The 5312-nt window shown below is 35.7% G+C and overlaps 1 long non-coding RNA gene across 1 annotated transcript; it reads right to left on the bottom strand.

Moving 5' to 3' along the window:
- Nucleotides 1-316: 316 nt before the first annotated feature.
- LOC148224830 (uncharacterized) lies at nucleotides 317-4951 on the bottom strand. The gene is made up of 3 exons (XR_015801967.1): nucleotides 4462-4951; nucleotides 3884-3975; nucleotides 317-2130 (listed from the first exon to the last, which is right to left on the bottom strand). It is a non-coding gene; the product is annotated as an uncharacterized LOC148224830 (long non-coding RNA).
- Between the last annotated feature and the right edge of the window lie 361 nt (nucleotides 4952-5312).

Raw genomic sequence — 5312 nt, 5'->3', positions numbered from 1 at the left:
TTTCAAAAATTCTCAAGATCATGGTTATTCAATATTTCTCTTTTTTCTGTCAGACTTTTGTATAGGTATTACTGTAAAAAGCACTGCACTATCTTCATCTAGTTAGTTCACTATATGTTTTTGAGGTAATAAAAGAAAAACTCTTCTGATCAAGAAATCAGCGTATAGAGAAATTCACATATAGATGAATTAATGCTACTAATAAAATTATAAAATCATAATAATCATTAATTCCAGGTTTTCTTCATGTATATGAAGAATTGGATTTTTGAGAGAATTATCTTCAAAAATCAGCTGTTTATACAGCCACCCCAAGTCTGGAAATAAAATATAAGAAACAAGGGAATAGTTCTGCTCAGGACTCTGATTTGCAGAAGTTATTTGTACCAAAGGCTTATTCAATCTTTTTCCTCCAGATTTGCTGATGAGAAAGAATTCACAGTGTAAACCTTACAGGATTCAGGACATCCATGAAAATAAATGACTACAGGGAATCTTCTGTTGATTCATTACAGTGATTTACTATGGTCTTTTCATTTTTGAGCAACAGAACAACATATAACTTTGCAAAACTTCATCAAAGAAGTATCTCAATATTTTCAGGAAAGAAAAATTAATCAGTTGTAAGACAATGATCTCTCTGAAGTACAAATTCAGGATCACAGGATAAAATCATAACAGGCAGATAAAGTGCTGGAACTGTAGTATTTTTACAGAACTCATCCAAAACATCATGATTTATTAATGGCTTCTTTTGCTTTCTTTCACAATCTCTGTAAAATATGTGGTCAATTCACTGGAATTTCGTGTGAGAATTTCAATCTATGTTACTATGTAAAGGTAAAAGCTTGTATGTGATAGTGAAATATTCACCATATTTTTATTCTTGTTCTATGTCAAAGATTATTCCAAAAGCAATTTTTTTCAATGAATTATATATTCTTGAGACTCAGCCTTTGACTAAGAAATACCTCTATTGATTTGCTGGATTCTAAAAGATTGTGTTTTATTCATAGGATATTTTATTTGGAGTCACTGCAATTTATCTACTGAGTCATCAATTCATCCCTACCTTCACTGGAATTAAATTCTTTTTAGTTTCTTTATTGAATAACTTTAAGATGTCCAGCTTTGTTTGTTGTGACTGTAAAAGACATTTATTTGAAAAGGTGTGGAATTAGCAATAGGAATACAAAAAAGGCAGTTCTTTGATAATATCCATATATTTACTCATTTTAGCCCATGAAGATAAAGTTGTGAAAATAAAGGGGGTCTTTCCAGCTTGAATTTATCAGATCTCACTAAACATAAGGAGAACAACAACAAATATGTACAACTAACTGCACAGCCAAAACTAAAAAAATAAAAAAGCTAACAGAGATAACATTTCTTTTCTGAATGATTTTTGCTGTCAAGCTATGAACATAAAAGTATTTGTAATATCATACATGCCACCTGTATGAAGTATGGAAATTTTTGCTCCTTTTTACTTTTTTTAATATCATAAAGACCAAAAAAAACCCTAAAACACCCAAAACACAAAGAAATCACAAAAAAGTAACACCCTCCTTCCAAACACAAGAAGATTTACATCACTTTGAATAAATTTTTGACATTTATTTTAATTAAACTTTTTAAATTCCAAGTTGACATCTAAAGGTCAACATTAAAGCATTAGTTTCTTAAGCTGTACTTGAATCCTATGTTTGAGATTGAACAAATGAATCCCATCAATGAGAAATCTTTCTTATCTCATATCTCCAGATTTCTTTGGTACAAAGTATGCACTTTGTAGTCCTAACTACATTCTGAATATTTTCAGAACTCCATTTTACGATATGAATAATTTAAAATTATCTAACTAATAATTATTAAAAATTTAAATATTTAATTAATATATTTCAACTGTTATGGTGAAAACAACCAGAATGGGGCTAGTAGACAATGGTAGGCAGTCTAGTTTTCCAGTCAGGGCATCTAAGTAGAACTCTCAGTTTGGTTCATGGATTTGTCCTAGGGAGACCTGGGTATGATTTTGTTCTTCCTTTTGTTCCTTTGTTTTTCCTGGAAAGCTGGTTGCTTTTGGAACTTTTTTAATATGATGACAACACAGTCAACGAACACAGCAAGCTGGAAGAGGAAAGAAAGGGAAAAGGATATCTCAGTGTACTTTTCTGTCCAGTCAAAGCCTTTGCACTTGTCATTTCTATCACAGAGCTGTAGATTGCAGCTCTGTTGGTATTTTCTCATGCTTGGCCAAAGGCACAAGCTGGCAGATGAGGGTGACCCCACCATGCCCTATAGGGGCATATATAGGGGCATGCCCGATAGGTCACAGTCCCACAGGGTCTGAGCACAACAGGCAGTGCCAGGCTCTGGTGAAACCTCCAGCACATCACACATAGCTCAGACAAGGACTGGATGCCTCACTCAGGGCTGTCATGAGCTCCTGGTGCCACGGGAAGGGAAGCCCTGGGTAGAGCTTGTCAGGGACACTAAGGTGTGCTGATGTCTCCGGGGCCCTGATGTCTTTATATGAAGCAGAAGGTATTTTCTATTTGGAAACAATGAGTAGCTTGCCACTGATCCCCAAGGGGAAGGGGGGCATTTTATGCTTCTCTAGTACTTACTAGAGATTGATATGCCCTCATTTTTACAACAGCATTAGCTCCTCAAAACTAAGCTTGTTGGATCAATTGCTTTCTGGATGACTGGAATGGAAGGATTGTAAGTCACAGCTTTTATTTATGTCCTTTGGTATGGATTTGTCTCATATCTAACTGACATAGACTCTGCTTAGCTTGCAAGTTTCTGAAAAATCCATTCCTTAGGCACTTGGCTCTTCTTTATACCTTACTGGGAGCCAAAACATTTATTGGCTGCTGAATTTTCCAGGAAGTAAGCTGGCAGCAGATGAGGTGCCATTTCTCTAGTTTAGTGGAACTCTGCCTAAGCACCTTTAAAAAACCTTGCTTTATATATGCTGCTTCTCATCCATAAAACAGAAAAAAAAAAAAGAAAAACATCCTGAATTCTTAAGCTATAAAAGTAAGCACATTTCAGTTTGCAATGTCTTCAGATAATGTGATATAGAGGCCACAAAGAGACGTTTGTTAGGAAGAAACTATAGACGAGTTAAAGATCAGAAACAGGTTTTTAATTGCCAGCCAAGATGAATACTGAACAACATACAGATACTTTGAACTGTTCCCAGCCACTCATTCAATCAGTTAAGTGGAAAACTTTTGAGCAAAGCTGAATACCGAATTAATATGAAGAAATAATGGTTTGCCTATAGACATTTTGCAAATGCAAAAGATTAATTAAGGGAGGCATTTATTTCAAATTATTTGCTCAGCTGTTGTTGCTCAGAATTCAGTGGGGTTTTCATATGTAACTGAGATACTTCAACACAGCCCAGGGAAAAATATATATTATTTAATTTTTAAGTTTTTGTGGATTTTTTGTGGGGGCTTTTTGGGGGGCTTTTTGTTGTTTTTTGTTTTTGTTTTTGTTTTCATTGTTGCTGTTTTTGTTAAAGTAGGTGCAGATTAAGAAAAAAAACATATCAAATAGCTAACCTAGGTTTCTTGTTAGATAAAAGAAGGTAAAACACTGGCATTTTTAAAAAAGTAAACAAATAAAGTAAGCTAATTGATTAAAAGGAAATTAAAACATCTACATAGATGATCTACATTTTCATATTTAAGGGTCTGGGTTGGTATCTGTTAGGATATTTTCTAAAAGAAGTTTTAAGAAGACTTTGAATACTTTGAAATCCAATGAATTCCAAAAAATTCCAAGTGATTATGGCAAGGTGCAATCATGCAAAAGGGCACCTTTGGAACATAGAAAAAGAGAAAGAAATATGAGATAGACTTACCAGGGCTGTGAACCTTGATAGGGGAACAAACGACCCATACTCAGCAGAAGGTGTTGGAGGGCCAGTAGATTTATGTTGGGTTTCCTACTTAACTGACAGGAAGTTGTAGCAATCAGTGGCAAGAGAATAAGGACACCAAGACAGGAACAAGGCATTTCCATGGGGAGTGGTAGGAAAAAGCATGCAAAAAGGACTTGAAGATGGTCATGTCATCATGGTGACAGTGATATTGTGCTCAGAAGATCATTACTTTGCCCTAACTGATTCAGGTACCTCTGGGGATAGCAGCATTTTCAGCCAAAATGGACTTCCTGGGACTTTTCTACCTGAGGCTGTGGGGAGTGTCAGAAAAGACTTTAAGTGAAAGTTTATGTCATTGTCTTCTATGATGCACTTAGGGGTGTGGAGTGAGAAGCAGTTATTTAAAAAGTAAAATAAAGAAACTAAACTAAAGAAAACTTAAGTATGTGTTGAGGTGTAATGTGTTGCCACAATGTAATGTTCTACTGACCCACAAGAACACATCCATGCAGAGCAGTAGAAATGGACTGAACTTGTCCCAGGCCTCCAGCACTCACCAGCATGGGCAGTGAAGGTTATGCCTTGGAGCACCTCCAGGACAGTAGTGGCTTCTCTAGGCAGACAAAGATTATAAGATTATATGTAAATGTTTGCTAACCAAAAGTCCCCTTAATGCATTAACAAACACCTGCCAAGAAGACACTTGTGCCTCCATATGACCCACTGTTTCTGAGTAAACAGCTGTGTTTTGTGTCCCAGCTGTGCTTAGAGAAGCTGTGGAAAACCCTGGGCAAACTGCTCTAGCTCTGAAAAAAGCTTTCAGCAGGAGATGGACCAGCTAAGGTCTAGTGATTGGTTCCAAACAAAATTCTTCAACAGTTCTTTCAGCAATTTAAATCGACCTTTTACCGACAGATTATAGCTTTCCAAGTTTATAGTAGAAAATTATTTGTTTTTTAGCATTCAGTACTACATTTAAGCATTCAGTTACAAACATTTAAGTGCTGGGATCACAATGATCTCTGATGCACCATTCTTAGAATAAGAACTGATTATTTTGGCTCTTTGAAGGTGAAACATGGATGAGGATGCAAAACTCATTATTCCCAACCTGAAATAACAGAGGCTGTTTTACACACATACATTCTTTTATTCACATTCCCACGTTCGTATGTAGCCTGTGCTCTCCAGTTTCCTCATTTCTAATGCCAGGATATAGATATTAGATGTTGTAAAGAGCTTTTATACTGGGTTTTTGCACAAAAGATATATGTTAATTTTCACAGCATGCAAGTATGCATGAGAACTGTAAAATATTGGTGGCTTTATTCCCTGGTTAGGGAGAAATTATACCAAACTATTCACTGATTAAGTCAGCTGGAGACCTTTGCTAGCTAATGACATGCCA

Source organism: Sturnus vulgaris, chromosome 2 (assembly GCF_052056855.1).
Source record: "Sturnus vulgaris isolate bStuVul1 chromosome 2, bStuVul1.hap1, whole genome shotgun sequence".
Taxonomy (NCBI): domain Eukaryota; kingdom Metazoa; phylum Chordata; class Aves; order Passeriformes; family Sturnidae; genus Sturnus; species Sturnus vulgaris.
This window is presented reverse-complemented; position numbering and strand designations above follow the sequence as displayed.